Source organism: Otolemur garnettii, unplaced genomic scaffold (genome assembly GCF_000181295.1).
Source record: "Otolemur garnettii isolate 467f Iridium unplaced genomic scaffold, OtoGar3 scaffold00060, whole genome shotgun sequence".
In the NCBI taxonomy this organism is placed as follows: Eukaryota; Metazoa; Chordata; class Mammalia; order Primates; family Galagidae; genus Otolemur; species Otolemur garnettii.
In genome coordinates this window covers 1,759,679-1,780,688 of record NW_003852455.1, presented here as the reverse complement: position 1 = coordinate 1,780,688, position 21,010 = coordinate 1,759,679, and the positions used below count along the sequence as shown (strand labels likewise).

Here is a 21,010-nt window from a genome sequence, read left to right as displayed (position 1 = left end):
TAGTCCCAGCTATTTGGGAGGCTGAGGCAAGAGAATCACTTGAGCCCAAAAGTTGCAGGTTGCTGTGAGCTGTGATACCACAGCATTCCACCAAGAGTGACATAGTAAGACTCTCAAAAAAAAAAAAAAAATGTTAAATATGAAAATGTACACAACCAGATTTTGGCGTCATAGTAAATAAAACAGACTCTTTGGAGAGGGGACATGGATTTCTCTGCCGATACATTATTTATACTCATTCCAAGGCTTCTAACATGGTGATATGATTTCCACCTATTACTCCCATTACAATATTATTCTGTTGCCCACTAGTTGCCATCTCCACACATTCATCTATCACAAGATTCATAAAGGAATCAAATCTTTGCAATATTCCTTGGACATATCTGCCACTACTTAATTTCAACCATAACTTCTTGTCTATAATTTTTTTCAACTCAGGAGGGTCAGCTTTGCTTATGGTAACTACTCTGCGGGATCAAAGATAACTAGAAACATAATTCATAGCCTTGATTTCTTTTTTCAATTGAATATCCCTAGAATCTACACAGCTTCTCTTGATAGCTAAAAACTATTGATTGTTAAGTGTTCAGTGTCCTTAAACACATCTTGGACAACCTCTTTTGGTATTGTAACTTCAATGTCAAATTTATCAAGAGAGTTGGCAATTCCTACTACATTTGCTTGCATGTATACACTATAACTCATTGTTTCAATGGTTCGTCATCTCAGGGTATCCTTTTGTAAGATACCCAAGGTGACACTTTAGGATTCAAACTGAAATTCAACTGCATGACACCACAAATGCAATTAATTATCAAATGAACATCTTTCTGTAGATGGCTAACTTTGCATATACCCAGTTAATGATAATACTGTCACATTTTTTCTTCTTTGCCCTGTGATAAAGCACACATTTGGGGGTGTCAGGTGTAAGATATGTCCTAAATTAAGAAACTTAAAAAATGTGGTGGGGTGGGAGCAATGGGTCTTGGAATAAAAGAATATATGATATTATGATATTATTGAAGACTATTATTATAATAGAAGAAATACAATATTATTATCTTCATTTCATAATAATGGAAACCAAGCCCCCAAGATATAAAATTAACTTACCAGGTGACTCAGGTCAAGCACAGGCTCCATGACACTAGACCCTAAGTACATATTGTTCACTGTCCCCTTAAGAATTCTGCTTTCACAAATTTCCTGCTTGTGTGATACTGATCTTGTTTTATTTTTTTGGCATTGCAACTGTGGCATACTTACAATTTCTGTTCTGTTCATCACATTTAAAATTTGAAGAGTACCCACTTGATGGATAAAATGCCTTCAGTGTACTGTTCCTTATTGACTTTACTTTTTGAAAATCAACTTGCTATAGACTTTCTATACATTTTGTTAAATACAGTTCCTAGTGACATAGACAGTGTGTAGTTTTCATTTACTAATTATAAATGTTAAGGCCCAATTCTAAAAGTCCTCACATTTATAAGTTAAATAGATAAGTGCACAGTCTACAGACACATGAAAAAATGCTCATCATCCTTAATCATCAGAGAAATGCAAATCAAAACCACTTTGAAATATCATCTAACTCCAGTAAGATTAGCCCACATCACAAAATCCCATAACCATAGATGTTGGCATGGATGTGGACAAAAAGGAACACTTCTACACTGCTGGTGGGAATGCAAACTAATATGTTCCTTTTGGAGAGAAGTTTGGAGATCACTTAGGGATCTAAAAATAGACCTGCCATTTGATCCTGAAATTCCTCTACTGGGTATATATCTAGAAGACCAAAATCACTTTATAACAAAGATATTTGCACCAGAATGTTTGTCACAGCCCAATTCATAATTGCTAAGTCATGGAAGAAGCCCAAAAGCCCATCAGCCCATGAATGGATTAATAAATTGTGGTATATATACACCATGGAATATTATGCAGCCTTGAAAAAAGATGGAAACTTTACCTCTTTTATGTTTACATTGATGGAGCTGGAACATATTCTTCTTAGTAAAGTATCTAAAAAATGGAAGAAAAAGTATTCAATGTACTCAGCCCTACTATGAAACCAATTTATAAACACCCACACTTCCATACGAAAGCTATAACCCAACTATAGCCCAAGATGAAGGGGAAAGAGGAGGGGAGGGGGAAGGATGGGTGGAGGGAAAGTAATTGGTGGAACCACACCTATGGTGCAGTTTACAAGGGTACATGTTAAATCTACCAAGTATAAAATATAAATGTCTTAACACAATAACTAAGAAAATGAGGTAAAGGTTATGTTAACCAGTTTGATAAAAGTATTTCAAATTATATATAAAGCCAGCATATTGTACCCCATAAGTGCATTAATGTACACAGCCGTGATTTAATTTAAAAAGTTAGATAGACAACATAATGAAATTTTTAACAATTTGTTTGTCATTTTGCAAGTGTACTGCTTTATGGTAAAAATGTTTTTCATTTGTTCAAAAAAAAAAAAAAATTCTGCCTTTGCCACTGTGGCTCCCTCTACCTGTGTAGCAATCTCCCTTTCAGCCCCTCTTTAAAACATAGCTCATGTGGCATCTTCAAGAAGCCATCTGTGTTTATTGAAATACAGATCTCTCTTTTCAACACTTAGTGAAAGTTAGTTAAACCAAGCCCTATCTACACTCTAAAAGGACATAAATCACCAAACATTGTTTCCCACATTTCTTCTCCTCATATTTCTACAAACCCTCTGGAACCCTGGATCCCCATAGATCTTCCTAGAATGATTCCAATTTCCTCTAAGGAAAATTTTGACATCCTCTTGAGCAGAGATTGTTTATTCTCTCATCCTTGGTACTCCTGAATCAGGATACAAAGTTAGCAAGAGCCTAACCCTTGATAACTTACCATGCATATTCATGCAAGAATTTCTCCTTATTTGAGGCTAATGCCAATCAGCCATACTACCATCTTACTTTCCTCATTGCTATTATCCACCAATTTCCTAGTAACAATTTCCTAGCCTTAGCCTGGCTAACTGCACTGAAGATTATCTCTAAAACAGAGAGTTATGGGCAGTCGAAATGGATCATGACTATAATCCAGCACTCTGGGAGGCTGAGACAAGTAAGTAAATTACTTGAGCTTAGGAGTTCAACACCAGCCTGAGCCAGAGTGAGACCTTATCTCTACTAAAAATAGAAAAGCCAGGCATGGTAGTGCACACCTATAGTCCCACCCACTCAGGAGGCTGAGGCAAGAGGTTCACTCAAACTCAAGAGTTTAAGGTTGCTGTGAGTTGTGACACCAAAGCAACTTTATCCAGGGCAATAGAATGAGACAAAAAGAAAGAAAGAAAAGGGAGTTATGACAAGGGTCATTATGGGTAGTAATGGAACTGAGAAGAACTGAACCCCAGGTACCTCTGAAAACTGGTTTTCCCCTCCTAACATTTCTGTCCTCTTTTCCTGTTCCTCCACTCCCACCAAGTTTTCTTTCTGCTCTCTTATAGGTTCTGTTCCCTAGGAACGTAGCTTGCATAGAATCTATCACTACTACTGATCCTTCCACAGAGGCCCAGCAGGTAATGGAAATGAGTGAAGCTGGGCAGGTGTCAGCAGTGTGGAGTGTTGGAGGCAGAAGGAAGCAGAAAGCAAGTGCCCTGTGAACTGCTCCGTTCCTGTCAGTGTCTGCTACGCCAGACTTCAGATTTTACAAGAGAAGCCAAATAGCCAGGCTTTAATGTGAAATCTCCCCATTTTCAAACATTGGCAACCCTTTCAAAATATTAGACAACATTGTACAAGTTATAAAAATAAGTTTCAGAATCACCGTGCAACTTCTGCTATATACTCCTTGACGATTCTTTATATATCCTTTCAACTTAGGTTCCTGGTGTTAATCTCTTCAATCTGTTCTACAAAGTCCTAGATCTCAGGAGAAAATCTCATTAGCCCCAGCTCATCTGTGCATGTCAGGCCACATAGGTTCCTGGCAAGCCAAAAGAGAGAAGGAGTCACTCAGTCATTTGCACAGGGATGTAGGCTGCAGGACAGCTGACTAGTAGTCAAGGCATTTTCCCTGTAAGAGGATGTTAATGGCTGAGCCCCATAACACACAACTGGTAAACATTCACATTTATCCAGGACTCTGGCCCCTGACTCATAGTCTTCCACCCCAACTTCTGCCATCAGCTAAGGTGACTTCAACGTTCACTCATTCTTTTTTTCATTCAGTAATATCCACTGAGCATGGTAATATAGCCAGACCGTATAGGGCTAAGTGAACAATTTTATCCCCCTAGAATTCTCAGATCATGATTAATTCTGTGCCAAGGGTACACACCGGGGGCTACCAATAGTCTGACAGCCATTTCTATTAAGGTGTTCTCATATTTCTGCAGCTATGAGGAGTCTTGAACAAGTAAGAGCTAAGAAAAGCAAAGGACCTTTAGTCACAGGGAACTTATTGACTAAAGCATAGACACAAGAGAAACACCTGATCTTCAAGAATTGTAAATAGAGGCTCAGCACCCGTAGCTCAGTGGTTAGGGTGCTGGCCACATACACTGAGGCAGGCAGGTTCGAACCTGGCCCGGGCCTGCTAAACAACAATGACAACTGCAATAAAAAAAAAAAAAAATAGCCGAACGTTGTGGCAGGCACCTGTAGTCCCAGCTACTTGGGAGGCTGAGGCAAGAGAACCGCTTAAACCCAAGAGTTTGAGGTTTCTGTGAGCTGTGATGCCACAGCACTCGGTGCCACATAGTGAAACTCTGTCTCAAAAAAAAAAGAAGAAGAAGAAGAATTGTAAATAGAGCATATGGCTTTGGCAAAGAAAAGAAGCTAGAGAGGTAAATAGTGGCCAGATTACAAAGGACCTTGTCTGCTATAATAAAGAGTGTGTATCATAAAGACATGGGAAGCCTTTGAAAGAATTTAAGGCTGGGCGTGACATAATCATTTGCATTTTAAAGGTACAAGGGGGTAGGGGCTCTTAGGACAGAGAATCCATACTACCAACATTTTCAATCAATGTAATTGTGATCAAGAGATGTCTGGAAATCAAATTGAAAGAATCTGATGGCCACCTGAATGTGAGGGAGGCAGGGGATAAAAGACTAAACTCCATGTTTCAAGTTTCAAGTTCAAAATGTCTCCAGTTGTCTCACTCCCACATAATCACTTTATTCCACCACCACCCCCACTCCCACCCCATGCTTGTTTTTGTCCTCCAGGCAGTTGGCACCTGCCCTATCTCACCCTCCACCCCAGGTCATTCCCTGGCAGTTTACACACCCTTCTCTGGATCAGTCCACACATTTTCCTTCTGCTTTTTCCCCTGAGGGGAAAGCAGAGCAAGACTTGCTGAGCAAGAATAAAGACAATTTATATTTTAAAGCAGCAGGAAGCCACTGGAAGATTTTAAGCAGACTGATGTGGTATGATTTGAGTTTTTGTTTGTGTGTATCTGTATTTTGTTTGGGGGGTGGAGCCAGTGTTCCCCTCTATTGCCAGGGACCAGAGAGCAATGGCTTTATCAGAGCTCATTACCACCTCAAACTCGATCTTCCTACCTCAGCTCCCCAGCTAGCTAGGACTGACTACAGGTGCATGCCACCAGGCCCAGCTAAATTTTTTTAGTATTTTATACGGATGAAGTCTCACTATGCTGCCCAGGCTGGTCTCAAACTCCAGGGCCCAAATGATTCTCCTACCTCAGCCTACCAAAGAGCTAGGATTATAGGTGTGAGTCACCAGCCTGGTTTGTATTTGAAAGGAGGATAAGTAGGCAAAGGGATGAAGGCTTTTAGGGCTGCCATGCTATCACTGCATTCACGGGCTATATACTTAAGAGTTTTCAATTGTCTTTGTATTATCTACCTGTGGCTAAATCCCTGGAGCACAGACACAAAGGCTCTTCTCAAACCTTGCTGCTCTCCTCAAGCCTCCTGCAAACTGTGACCCACTCCTTGACTCATCTAAAAGAAAATAAGAGTCATTAGGAATAGTCAGCACACACATTTCCTTACTTTTTACCTGTCTACCTCAAAGGAAGGTGCATCTCTTCCTGGCACTCCTAACTTGTGGTCTGGAACCACTCCTTCCATTCTTCCCTGGCTCTATCAATTATCCCCTCTGTCTCTGAATCTTCATACTTTCTCTCAAGTGATATCATTCTTTTCTCTTTGAAGAACAGAGAAATAAAATCATGCACCATCTGTATCAGAAAGGATTATTTTTGTTATGAATAAGAGAAACCATTTGAATTAACCAAATACAAAACGTTCATGATATGATGGGGTAGTTTTCCTCAGAATCCAGATGGCAAGCTTATCCTGGGCCTTGAGAAGGATTTGGAAACAGAGCCTGTGAAACCTGGCTGCTCCTCCCTGTCTTTCCTTCCTGTATATCTGCATACCTGCAGCTCACTTCATCTGACTCTCAAGGCACCAGCTCCCAAGATTACCCAACCAACCAGAGAGGATGGGTTTTCTTTCTCTCTAAATTTCTTAGTAGAAGTATTCACCCAGCCTGGACGATGTGCCCTAGCAATGGCTCCCAGAAGTCCACTCCTGTGACCATATAGATGGGACATCAGGTACCAAAGAAGGTGGACAGGCCAGGTGCAATGACTCACACCTGTGATCCCAGCACTTTGAAGGCCAATGCAGGAGGATCACTTGAGGCCAAGAGTTTGAGACCAGCCTGAGCAACTTAGCAAGACCCTATCTCTACAAAAAACAGAAAAATTAGTTGGGCATAGTTGTACATGTCTATAGTCCCAGACCCTCTGTAGTCCCAAGAGGCTGAAGCAGAGGCAGATCACTTTAGCCTAGGAATTGGAGGTGGCACTGAGCTATAATCAAGCCACTGTATTCCAGCCTGGGCAATAGACCCTTTCTCAAAAAGAAATAAAGGAAAAAGGAAAAGAGACTTGTCAGTAGGATAAGTCTCCCTCTGGCTATTGCCAAATCTCCCTCTTCATTGCTTAGCTAGTTATAAATTCGGACTAAAAATTTCTTGAAGGAGAGTTAATCTCTAGACTACTAGAGATATCAAAGACTCTTCAAGAGCATAATCTCCACGTTCTGGCTCCACGTTGTATGCTCCTACTTGTTCTACTGGTCCTCTGCATTCTGTTCTTCACTCCCTCCTCCTCCCCCACCAGTTGCTAAAACCACAGGACACTGTTAAGTTTTCCTGACATCTCTTCAGCCTTTTGGCACTGTTGATAACTCTTTCCACTTTGGAAACTCACACCACTTTCTGCTTAAAATTCTTCAGTGGTGTCTGGATGCAGTGACTCATGCCTGTAATCCCAGTACTCTGGGAGGCTAAGGTGGATTTCTTGAGCTCAGGAATTCTAGACCAGCCTCAGAAATTTTTCTATTTCTAAAAATAGAAAAACTGGCTGAGCACTGTGGCAGGCACTTGTCTCAGCTGCTCAGGAGGTTGAGGCAAGAGAATCACTCGAACCCAGGAGTTTGAGTTTGCTATAAGCAAGGCTCATGCCACAGCACTCTACCCAGGGCAACAGAGCAAGACTTTGTCTCAAAAAGAAAAAATAGGCTCGGCGCCTGTGGCTCAAGTGACTAAGGCGCCAGCCACATACACCTAAGGTGACAGGTTCGAATCCCCAGCCCGGGCCCACCAAACAACAATGATGGCTGCAACCAAAAAAATGGCCAGGTGTTGTGGCGGGCGCCTGTAGTCCTAGCTACTTGGGAGGCTGAGGCAGGAGACTCGCTTGAGCCCAGGAGTTGGAGTTTGCTATGAGCTGTGATGCCATGGCACTCTACCCAGGGGGACAGCTTGAGGCTCCGTCTCAAAAAAAAAGAAAAAACTTCAATGGTTTACCATTACATAAAATTTTTAGTCATGAAACTTTTTCTTTAAAAGAAACATTTTTCACTGATGCCCATCATTAATTAAATAAAAGCAGAGTCAGTGTGTTTAAAACGGGATAGGAGACCCAGCGAGCCCCACCTACCTCGCCCCATCCCCTAATGACTCATGCATGGACTCCAAGGGGTACTTGGAGCAGCTCCACTGAGTGTAAATTGGAAATCACATGTCTGTAGGATAAATTCCGAATTCCTTAATTTCATAAATACAGTCCCTTTAACATCCAGCACCTGCCAACCTTTCCTACCTTCTTTGTTGCCAGAGCCTCTATTGGAGGCAGGTTGGTCCATGCATGAAGGAATTCTCTCACCTGCTTCCACATGCTTCCCTCTCAGCTGCCTCCTGTACAGGACATTTTCCTCAGCCTGGATGGGCCTTCTGCCTTTTATGCACCTACAAACTCCTCTTCACGTTTAAAACTTGGCTTCCATGGAATCTCCTCTGGCACTTTCCCATCACAGGGCTGTGACTTCTTTGTACTCTGGCCATTCTGCTTCCCAGTGTATATAACCGTCCTAGAACTAGGATAGGTTCTGTATTGTAATTGGATATTTTTATGTCTATATACTATAGGCAGTGACGTAATGTTCTTTTCATCTTTGTAGTACCAGCACCTCGCTCAACACCCAGCACTTACTGCATGTCTTAGTTTTTTATTGCTTATAACAGAATACCTGAAACTGGGTAGTTGATAAAGATAAAGTATTTGTTATGGTTACAGAGGCTGAGAAGTCCAAGGTCAAGGGGCTGCATCTGATGAGAGCCTTCCTGCTACTGGGGCCTCTGCAGGGTCCCCAGGTAGGGCAGGGCATCACATGGGAGGAGGCTGAGAATGTTAATGCTTGCTCAGGTGTCCTTCCTCTCCTTGTAAAGATACCCGCTAGTTCCACTCTCACAATAACCCATTAATCTATTACTCCATTTGTGAGGGCAGAGCCTCCTGGTCCAATCACCTCTTAAGAGGTGAATTTGGGGTGGGAGGACACATTCAAATCATAGTACTAAGTGCCTAACAAATTGTTGACCAAATATGTATATTTCTCCCCCAGAATATATACATATTTCTGTTCCTCATTCAAATCTCTGTAATAATCCGTGCACGTGTATTTATTTTCCAACAGATTCTGAGCTGAGTGATACCTGTCTGTGTGATTGTGAGAATTAAGGGAGATACAGATAACAGTACCTAATTTATCGGTAGTTTATAACTGTGTAACAAAACCATCTGTATGATTTTCTGTGTTTATTGTTTAAACACAGATGAGTGAGCCCTGGCTATTGAATCAGATCTTCCGGGTGGGGCCTGGCACGAGTCTCAGTGATTCTGATGCATAGTTCATGATTGAAACTCACACGCTGGCTAAGTTCCGTTTTCTCACTTCAAGACCTCACTCAGAGGCCAGCAACACAGGACTTACTAACGTAGGTTGAGTTGAAATTGAAAGAAGTTTTCAATAATCAAAATGTGACAAGTTTTATGTCTTATAAGCTAAGAGATTGAGGAAAAAGGCAAACTTAGGCTACACAGGCCCAGACCACAGTTCCGTTCTGGGTCCCTTATTGTTGGGTCTGTGCTTGAGTGAACCCTGCTGCTCCTAGTTCCTTCTACCACCTTTCTACCTTCCTGCTTTTACTACTATGCAAAAAAATCTATTATCTGCCCAACTACAAATCCCACAGACCTGAACAGCCAGGTTTTTAAGAATCTGCTTCCTGGACTCCTGATTTGGCTGCAGTCTACTCTCTGGAGCCTCTCCTGGAATCTTCTTATCTCATACCCACCACATTTCATTGATCCTCAGATCCTGTTAACTGTTTTCATGAAGTAGCTCTTGAACTGCTGCCTTCATTCCGAAACCCACTGTCATCATCTTCATTATTTCTTGCCTGGATTATTCCAAATACCATCCTCCCTGTCAGTCTTACCATCTCCAACTTAGCCTCTGTACTGCTATAAAAACTATCCTTCTTAGGAGCCATTCGAGTCACCTCACTCCCAAGCTATCACCACTGTAGCTCTTCCCATTACTTCACTGGCCCAGCACACAGGAGCTGTCTCACCTACCCCAACTTTTATACTTGCACCACCACTTCCAAAACTCTCGTCATACAGACCATTTCAGCCTCGGTCCTCAGGTTTTACAAGAAACAGAAACCAGCTCTGGTCACTCTGTCACCCGGGCTAGAGTGTAATGGCATCATCATAGCACATTGCAACTGCAAACTTCTGGGCTCAAGTGATTTTCCTGACTCAGCCTCCTGAGTAGCTGGGACTCTAGGCATGTATCACCACACCCACTAATGATTTTATTTTTTGTAAAGTTGGCGGCCTTGCTATGTTGCTTAGGCTTGTCTCAAACTCCTGGTCTCAAGCAATCCTTCCACCTTGGTCTTTAAGAGCTCTGGAATTATAGGCATGAGCCATTACACTCAGCCTAGATAGGTGTATTTTAATTTGTAAACTATACTCCAGCAAAAGTGATTTTAAAGAAATTATAAAAAGTCTATTGAGTGGTTCCTAAGATCATCAGGCAGGTAGAGGTCTAGGTTTGGGCTCCATGGTAACAGTGATGAAGCCTATAGCCACAGATCAAAAGTTGTCCAAAAAGCCAAGTGTTGCGGCAGGCGCCTGTAGTCCCAGCTACTTGGGAGATTGAGGCAAGAAATCACTTAAGCCCAAGAGTTTGAGGTTGGTGGGAGCTATGACACCACAGCACTCTAGCAAGGGTGACATAATGAGACTCAAAAAAAAAAAAGAAAGAAAAAAACTTGTCCGATGAAGATGCTATGCCTCTGCCTCCCACGCAAGACATTACAGTAGCACCACTGCCATGGGAAGCCTCCACCCTGGGCCGTGCCACTGATTCTTGAAAACCAAGACACCTCTCCCATTGTTGCCATTCCTGGCTCCAGACTGGACTCTATGCAACTGCTGCTGCTTCTGTCTGTGGTTTGAGATAAAGTCTGGGGAGGGTGGTTCTCATTGACCAACCCTAGGTCACAATCCTTCTCCCTGTGTGGGAGGGATGGGAAGGAGAATGACAGCTTCCTGTCAGTGGCAGGTTGACTTTGCTGTGTAATATGGGGGATTCCCCAGGTATCTGAAGCATTCAATAACAGGGTGACTGCATTAGTTTGCTAGGGCTGCCATAACAATACAACAACTGGATGGTTTAAACAATAGAAATTTATTTTCTCATGGTTCTGGAGGCTGAAAGTCTAAGATCAAGCTGTCAGCAGGTTTGGTTTCTCCTGAGGCCTCTCCCACCCTGCAGATGCTGCCTTTCCACTGAGTCCACCGTGTCTCTTCCTCTTCGTTTAAGAACACCGGTCATAGTGCATTAGGGCACCACCCTCTGATCTCATTTACCTTTACTTCCCTCTTTAAAGGCCTGTCTCCAAATACTATATAGTCACATTGGGGTTAGAACTACAACATATGAGTTTTGGCACAATTCAGTTCCTAACAAATAGTGACCAAAAAAAAAGGGCAGGCTGGGCGCGGTGGCTCCTGCCTGTAGCACTCTGGGAGGCTGAGGCAGGTGGATTGCTTGAGCTCATGAGTTTGAAACAGGCCCGAGCAAAAGTGAGACCCGGTCTCTACCAAAAATAGAAAAACTGAGGCAAGAGGATTGCTTTAACCCAAGAGTTGGAGGTTACTGTGAGCTATAATGTCACAGTACTCTACCCAGGGCGACAGCTGAAGACTGTCTCAAAAAAAAAAAAAAAAAAAGAATGACAATGTTCATTATCCTGATTTACCCTATTTCTTTTCTTTTCCCCTTTTTTCTTACTTTCCTTTCTCTTCCCTTCCTCTTCTCTTCCCCTTCCTTCCTTTCCCGTTCCCTTCTCCCTCCTCTTCCCTTCCCTACTCTTCTCTCAAGGGAGTCTCACCCTATTGCCCAGGCTAGAGTGCCATAGCCTCAGCCTAGCTCACAGCAGCCTCAACTCTTGGGCTCAAGAAATCCTCTTGCCTCAGACTCCTGACACCTGGCTAATTTTTCTATTTTTAGTATAGAGGAGGCGTCACTTTGCTGAGGCTGGTCTCAAACTCTTGAGGTCAAGGATTCTTCCACCTTAGCCTCCCAGAGTGCTAGGATTACAGGCATGAACCACCATGCTCAGCCCCTATTTTCTTTCAAATACATAGGGAATGCCCTGCATTGAGATCATTGTTCCTCAGGTTTTCATCAGGATTCCTGCTACTCATCCTCCAAAGTCCATTGTCTTCTTCTCCAGAAAACTTTCCTCCTGGATTCAGGCCCCTTGTTGGCATTCTCCTTGCTGTCTGTGTTTAATCCCCAAGGCAACACTTCCCAGACTGTCCCTCCATAGACTGAGCCCAGGGACAGGAACTGACCCTCTTACTTAAGTGTGGCGGTGTGTAGCACAGTGCCCGGCTCTTAGCAGATGCTCTACAAAGTAGAATGTTGAAGGAGTTTCTCACCATTCCTCTTCCCACATTTTATGCTCAAATAATGACAAACTGTCTGGAGTTTCAACGTTGACCACGTTGTTTCAGGCTCCTGGGTCCCTGCACATGCTACTCCCTTCCAGCAAGAAATGCCTTATCCTCCTCCTCCTTATCCCCAAATGCCTCTGTGTCCACACACTTAGATAGTACAGGCATAATATAACAAATGCCTGTACCCACCACCCAACAGACGAATAACCCATTATTACCAGTACTGTTGGACCTTCCCTGATTGCTTTGCCTTACCAACCCCTCAGAAAGACCTACTATCTTGAATTTTGTATTTGTTACTCCTTTCTTTTCTTTTTACCTTTATATGTATCCCTCAACAGTATACTGTTAATTTTTTTTTCATTTTTTAACTTATATAAATGATATAATACTGTATATGTATTCTCCTGTAACTTTTTTCTGTTTTTTTTTTTTTTCTTTTGACAGAGCATCACTCTGTTGCTCAGGTCAGAGCACCTGGCCTCAGCCTAGCTCACAGCAACCTAAACTCCTGGGTTCAGCTGATCCTCCTGCTTCAGCTTCCTGAGTAGCTGGGAATACTGGTGCCAACCACAACCCTTGGCTAATCTTTGTTTTTAGTAGAGCTGGGGTTTTGCTCTTGCTCAGGCCAATCTCTAACTCCTAAGCTCAAGGGATCCTCCCTGCTTCAGCCTCCCAGAGTGCTAGGATTACAGGCATGAACCACTGCTCCCAACCTCCTTTTTTTCTTTAGTTGAATTTTTTCTTTAGCTCAAATTCATGCTTGTAGAGATTTGCCATATTGATCCTATAGCTCTGTATTATTCATTTTCATTGCTGTGTGAATATTTGAGTTGTTTACAGTTCTTTGCTTTCAGAAACAATGATACTGTGAACATTCTTGTCCATATATAACTCCTTGTGCACAACAGAATCTTCGGGGTACATAGCCAGTGGTGGAATTGCTAAACCATGGGTGTATGCATATTCTCGACTTTATAAGATAGAAGCAGCTCATTTACAAAATGTTAAACCAATTCTATTGCCCTGTGTGGGCTCCCTTTATTCCTTATCCTCATCAAGGATGCTACCAGATATTTTAGTTCTTGCCAATCTGATGGAATAAGAAGCATCTCATTAGGCTGGGCGCCGTGGCTCATACCTGTAATCCTAGCACTCTGGGAGGCCAAGGTGGGTGAATCACCTGAGCTCATGAGTTTGAGACCAGCCTGAGCCAAAGTGAGATCTTATCTCTAAAAACAGCCAGGCATTGTGGAGGGCACCTATAGTCCTAGCTACTCAGGAAGTTGAGGCAAGAGAATCGCTTGAGCCCAAGAATTTGAGGATGCTGTAAGCTATGAGGCCATAGCACTGTACGGAAGGCTACAAAGTAAGACCATGTCTCAAAAAAAAAAAAAAAAAAGAAAAGCAGCATCCCATTGAGTTTATAATTTATAGTATATGAAGATATATATAGTATATGTAAGATATCTTACATATAATTATATGCATATATAAATAAATTATATATAAATACATAAATAAACATTCCTGATATTAATTAGGTTGAATATCTTTTCACATGCTTACTGGTTGTTCATGGTGCTTCTTCTGTGACATGTCTTTTGTCCAGTTCTTATTAGAGTTACTTTTTTCATTTCTTTTTCTTTTTGCAGTTTTTGGTGGGGCTGGATTTGAACCCGCCATTTCTGGCATATGGGGCCAGCGCCCTACTCCCTTAAGCCACAGGCACCGCCCTAGAGTTACTTTTTTCTTTATTTGCAGAACATCTTTATATGTTCTAGATATTAGTATTTTGTTAATTACATGTGTCACATGTATCTCTTTCCCCAAGAGATAGGTATTCTTTGTAGATATTCTTTTTTATGGTGACTTTTGATAACAGAACTAATTTTAATAGAGTCAAATCTATCTTTGTAATTTCTGCTTCTTGTGTTTGAAGGAATTCTTTTATACCCTGAATTTTTTTTTTTTGAGACAGAGTCTCACTATGTCACCCTCAGTAGAGTGCCATGGCATCACAGCTCACAGCAACCTCAAACTCTTGGACTTAAGCAATTCTCTTGCCTCAGCCTCTCAAGTAGGGGACTATAGGCACCCACCACAATGCCCAGCTATTTTTTTGTTGCAGTTGTTATTGCTGTTTAGCTGGTCTGGGCTGGGTTTGTACCATCAGGCTGGGGGTATGTGGCCTACCTACTGAGCCATGGGCACCACCCACTATACCTTGAATTTATGAAGACATTCTTTCATATGTCCCTCTAAAAATTTTATTCCTCTCAGATGTCTTCAAAAATCACACGGAATACATTTTTGTAAATGGCTTAAGAAAGATAACTGTTATTATTATTATTTTTTTGAGACAGAGTCTCACTTTGTTGCCCTCGGTAGAATGCCGTGGCATCATAGCTCACAGCAACCTCAAACTCTTGGGCTCAAACAATTCTCTTGCCTTAGTCTCCCAGGTAGCTGTGACTTCAGGTGCCTGCCACAGTGACCAGCTATTTTTAGAGATGGGATCTCACTCTGGCTCAGGCTGGTCTTGAACATGTGAGCTCAAACAATCCGCCCACCTCAACCTCTCAGAGTGCTAGGATTACAGGTGTGAACCACTGTAACCGAAACCACTTTCGATTTGTGCCTGGCCGAAAGATAACTTTTTAAAATGTCTTGGTAACTAATTGTTCCAGTTCTGTGCACTGGAAAGTCCATTCTAGTAGATGACTTTTTGTTCATTTACACATCTATTTCTCTTAGAAGCTCGTGAATTCTTTAATAACAGGGACAGTGTCTTATTTTTCTTTGTATACTCAATGACTAGCATATACTGCAAACATTCCATAAATATTGTTGGATTTGTTTCTGTACTCCTTTTTCTTTTTTTTTTTTTATTGCTGGGGATTCACTGAGGGTACACAGAACCAGGTTACATTGATTGCTTTTGTTAGATAAGGACCCACTTATAATTGCATCCTGCCCCCCAAAAGTGTATCACACCCCTTGTCCCCTGACCCCTTCCCTCCTTCCCTTTCTCAGCTCTCTTCCCCTTCCCATCCCCCACCCCCCACTGTATACTAGGACCTTAAGTGTCCTCATATCAGAATTGAGTATATAGGATTCTTGTTTCTCCATTTTTGTGATGCTTTACTAAGAATAATGTTTCTGTACTCTTAAATTCCTAATACCATAGACCACCTGAGCTAGAAGGAACCTAAAAACATTGTCTAGAGCCTTTATTCCCCAGGTGAAGAAATGCAGGCCTAGCAAGAGAAGTAGAGGCCCTGTGCACTTACAGGCTCACATGAAGATTCAGTGCCAGGACCAGGGCTCAGAGCACTGCTTCCTGTTTCTCACAAAACTCCAGACACCGAGTCCAGATGCACTTACCATGGTCACTCAATGCCTGAACAAAAGCCCGGCTCTGTTAGCAAGGAAAAAGGAGACTGGTGTCTGCCACAGTGGCAATGGATTAACCATTTAACCCTTGCAAATAAAAAAGAAAAAGATGGAAAAGACCAGCAGGGGTCATATTAAAAAGTGGGAGAAATGCAAATGGACAGAAATCCTTGAATTCAGAAATCAAACACAGAGAAGTTAGAAAGATGCACCTTTTCTTCCCATCCCATGGCAAAGATAGACAAGACTAATGCCTTAGGAATAATCCATTAGAATGTAGTAATCCCCGGAGAGCAGGTTCTGACCATTTTGCTCAGTACTCTATCCTGATCACGAGGCACAGGGCCTGGCAAATAATTAGGCCCATTTATTAATATTTAATAAATGACTACCATGCCTGCCAGATATGAGCTTTCCTCATTGTTAAGAGAGGTGGGCAAATCCAAGCCCTATAGCCTTCCCTCCGACACACACAATATGTAAGGAAACACATTTTCCTAAAAAGGCACAACTTGCTCTGCTACACGGTTCTGAAAGCCCTGGTTTGTGAGATGATAAATTACCTTCAAAAAAGAAACAGGAAATATGTATAAACAGGAAAAATTCAGTATTAGTGAAATCGTGCAGACAGAGGGTCTCGCACACTATTGGTAGCAGTATGAAACTTTTCTGAAGAACAATTTAGCAATATGCATTAAAATTTTATATACATGTATCTTTTGAATTTATCCTCAGAAAAGCATAGCATAAATAATAGATGTATTTTCATGTTCACTGTGATGTTTCTAGAGAAAAAATGATATAGCCTAAATTTTTCCTAATAGATTAGTTCAATAAAATTATAGTATATCCACACAATAGAAGACCAGATAGTATATGTTATTCCGAAAACAAAAATGAGAAGAAAATAAATCCAGTGTTAGTAGCGATTAATCATTTTGCTTTATTCTTTTATGCTGTCTCTCCTCTTTTTGGTAAGCATGTAGATTACTTTTATAATCAGACAAAAAAATGCATTTGAAAAACATTTGCAGACCCATTATTCCAAGAACTGTGAACCCTAAAGACTTTTAAACTTTATATACTTTATTTTAAGAAATTATATCCAGCATATCTCCTGAATTCAAAAATAATAAAGTAACAGTTAAAATGAAAGGTTAAAAAAATGAAAACCTTATGAGAAGAGGGTAAAAAGTGATGACAAGAACCTAGGCCTGGTTTTTGTTTTTAGACAAAGGAAAAATTTAAATGTCCTGAGATACTGTTCTAATTAACTAAGGAAAGAGCTCATACCAGTTTGTCAGGAAAGACATTTTCTTGAGTTCCAAGAGGAAATTATGCAGCTTAATTTCAATTCCTCTTACCTGTTAGCCAGTGAACCTGCCCTTCTGAGAAAGCCTCACTCTCATGCTATGTTTGTGACTTTGAAAGTGCTCAGGGAGGCGCCTGTGGCTCAGTGGGTAGGGCACTGGCCCCATATACCGAGGGTGGCAGGTTCGAACCCAACCTGGCCAAACTGCAAAACAAAAAAATAGCTGGGTTTGTGGCAGGTGCTTGTAGTCCCAGCTCCTCGGGAGGCTGAGGCAAGAGAATCGCCTAAGCCCAGGAATTGGAGGTTGCTGTGAGCTGTGACACCATAGCACTCTACCAAGGGTGATAAAGTGAGACTCTATCTCAAAAAAAAAAAAAGAAAGAAAGAAAGAAAGAAAGTGCTCACATGTGAGTGTGTGGGTCCTCACACCCACGTGAACATACTGTCCTTCATTATAGTACAAATTTATATTACAATTGTGACTTTCTTTTGTAGGAATTGGGACAGAGTATCCCTTTGTTGTCCTTAGTATATCCTTAGATATCTCCTGGTATCACAAGGACATATTGGTGTTTCTTTTTAGTAGGCATCAAAGCACATACCTTATTTTCTTTACTTATATTATACTATTTGAAAAGAATTTTAATATTCCCAAATATGAAAATGAAGAGGATGAATCAAGTCTTTAGTTTTGCTATTGTTTATGATTTTTTTTTTTTTTGAGACAGAGTTTGACTATGTCGTTCTCAGTAGAGTACTGTAGCATCCCAGCTCACAGCAACGTCAAAGTCTTGGGCTTAAACGACTCTCTTGCCTTAGCCTCCAAAGTAGGTAGGATTACAGGCACCTGTCATGATGCCCCATTATTTTTTTGTTGTAGTTGTCATTGTTGTTTGGCAGGCCCAGGCAGGGTTTGAACCCGCCTACCCCAGTGTATGCCGCTGAGCTACAGGTGCTGAGTTTATTGTTTATGATTTTAAAACTTTTAAGTGAGGCTGGGCTTTGTTGTGAGCGACTGTAGTCCCAGCTATTGGGAAGCTGAGGTGGGAGGATTACTTGAGCCCGAGAGTTTGAGGTTGCTATGAACTATGACAAAGCATTCTAGGCCCTGTGTCTGCTGCCTGAGTGAGCCACTAGCCAGGGGAAACTGATGCACAGGATTGGAGGCCATCTCGCTCTGTCACTTCTCCCTGGATGTAGTACAACTCTCACTGCTTGAGATGAGACACAAGATAGCAGAACTGGAAGCCAAACTGAATAATGACAATGAAGGTGGCGAGTGGAAGACCTGTTATGAGACACAACTTGAACTGAATGAACTGGAAAAGCAAATTGTTTCTCTCAAAGAGAAAATGGCAAAAATCTGTGGAAATCCTTCAGATAGACGATCTTCTTTTTTTTTTTTTTTTTTGAGACAGAGCCTCAAGCTGCCCTCCTGGGTAGAGTGCTGTGGCATTACAGCTCACAGCAACCTCCAACTCCTGGGCTCAAGCGAGTCTCCTGCCTCAGCCTCCCAAGTAGCTGGGACTACAGGCGCCTGCCACAACGCCTGGCTATTTTTTGGTTGCAGCCATCATTGTTGTTTGGCGGGCCCGGCCTGGGGATTCGAACCTGCCACCGTAGGTGTATGTGGCTGGCGCCTTAGCCGCTTGAGCCACAGGCGCTGAGCCCAGATAGATGATCTTCTATTCGTGTCTATGAAGAAATGACAGTGGAATCCTTAAATACATTACTTAAACAGCTAGAAAAAGAAAAAAGGAGACTTGAAAATCAAGTGAAAGACTACGCACTTAGGCTGGAACAAGAATCCAAGGCTTACCACAAGACCAACAATGAACACCATATATACCTAAATGAAATGTCTCGGGTCTCAAGCTCACATCAAGTGTCTAAACGGCAACAGATGGATCAAGTGCCTAGAATGAAAGAGAATCTAGTGAAAATAGGAAGGTATAAGCCAGTTGACAGAAGATGGCAAATGGCAAGAAAGGACCCGTAAAAAAGATTACAAAATCAAACCATCTTCCAAAACTCAATCCATGATTTCAGAACTGGTGGATTTCTGTTTCTTCCTTTTTTTCATCTATAATATCCATCTTTTGAAATTAATGTTCAACACATTTTTTGAGGAATGAAATAGATAAGAAAGAAAAGCCAAACTTATCTATAGATGCTTTTCCAGAAGTTTTTTTCCTTTGCTTGCATGTAATTTTTCCTAGTGACCCTAAAATACCTAGTAGAACTGCTTGTGGTTTTAAAAATATCCTGAGTAACCTGAAGGTTCACATCCTTATGCTTGCTTTTAATAATATATCTGTGCTGTGCTCTGATAGTAACATTGCTATGGTTTTTAGTGGACTTTTAGCTAAAAATGTGAGTTCATAAAAACTTTTTGCTATTTTAGCTATAGCATGCTCAGTTTTTTAAATCCTATGTTTAAACACAGACGTAAATCACATGCATTTTAAATTTTGATTTGAAATATGGAAACAATCCTCATTCATGAATCAGCTGTTAGACTCCCCAGTCCGCCATGAACTTTGGATATCCAGGGCAAGTCCCTTCACCTCATCTTTATTTCTTACACCTACAAAATGATTAAGGCAAACTACACAATTTCTAGGGTTTCTTACCATTCTAGAAAACAAATACTTATTTAATCACAAGGTCCTGTCATGTAGTACACGGTAACTTAAGTCATTTCATGATGCATATTCTTTGTGGTGATGCACTAGATCTTTGGACCAAACTTTCCAAGGGTTCTAATATTCAAGTCCAGAAGCAGAGATAGAATAAAGATAAGAGAAGGGCTCTTTTTAGACATTTGTAAAATTTATGGGATTCTCCTAATCATGTTTAGACTGTTTTTGCCATTTAGATGATTTTCATAACTCTTACCTAGGTCTGGAACATACAAAGAACTTACCCATGTTAACAAGTGAAATTATTGGACTTTATATTTGCAGAAATCACTCAGAGGTAATCTGGTTTCTGGCTACTGGTATTTTTACTTTACATCTGGCACTAAACCTAAGTTCTGTTCAGTATCATCAGAAATGAGGACCAAATGCATTTCTATAATTACCTTGCTAGACGTTTGCTTTCTTTAAGGAAGAATGCGTCAATTTCATATAGCCAAAAAAATCTTTTAGACGACTTTAAAATGTAATGTAGAGAAATGTAAAGTAAATTTCTGTAAATTATTCTACATTGGAACTAATGGGAAATAATTTCTTCTGTTTTAAGCTAACTACCAGTAATTAGGTACCTTGACTCATATTACTGGACAAATATTAAAATTTTATGCCTTATATCATCTTAGCATCATAAAAAAATTAATAATAATTATTATTGTCAATGAAACAAGTTTGTCTCTTTCATGGAGAGGTAAAGCCATTGTGGGAACTGGACTAAGGAGCATTTAAAGTTAACTTAGGCCAGCACGGTGGCTCGTGCCTGTAATCCAATCCCTCGGGAGGCCAAGGCAAGAGGATTGCTTGAGTTTAGGAGTTTGAGACAAAGTCTGAACAAATGTGAGACCTTATCTCTACTAAAGATAGAAAAAGTAGCCGGGCACTGTGGCAGTTGGCCTGTAGTCCCAGCTACTTGGAAGGCTGAGGCAGAAGGATCTCTTGAGACCAGGAGTTTGAGGTTGCAGTGAGCTATCACGCCCTTACTGCACCCTACCCGGGGTGACAGAGCAAGACTCTGTCTCAGAAATAAAAATTTTAAAACTTAAGTTATCTCAATTCACTGTTAGGGAATATTGAGCATCTTAACACAGGGACTCTGTCATATTGAAGTGTTAGTTCTATAGGAACTACCTTGGGATACACTTCAGATGTCAGAAACTACCTCTATTAAACAGAGTGGTGGGATAATATGAAGTTGGTTGGGTAGGGGTATAAGGAACTGAAATGAGCGACTCTGAGCTCTGTG

General features: G+C 41.2%; 2 pseudogenes; one reads left to right on the top strand and one right to left on the bottom strand.

The window, feature by feature from the left end:
- Positions 1-235: 235 nt before the first annotated feature.
- On the bottom strand, positions 236-8,220 carry LOC111726289 (annotated as a pseudogene).
- A 1,016-nt stretch (positions 8,221-9,236) lies between these two features.
- Positions 9,237-19,114, top strand: LOC100941986 (annotated as a pseudogene).
- Positions 19,115-21,010: the final 1,896 nt, after the last annotated feature.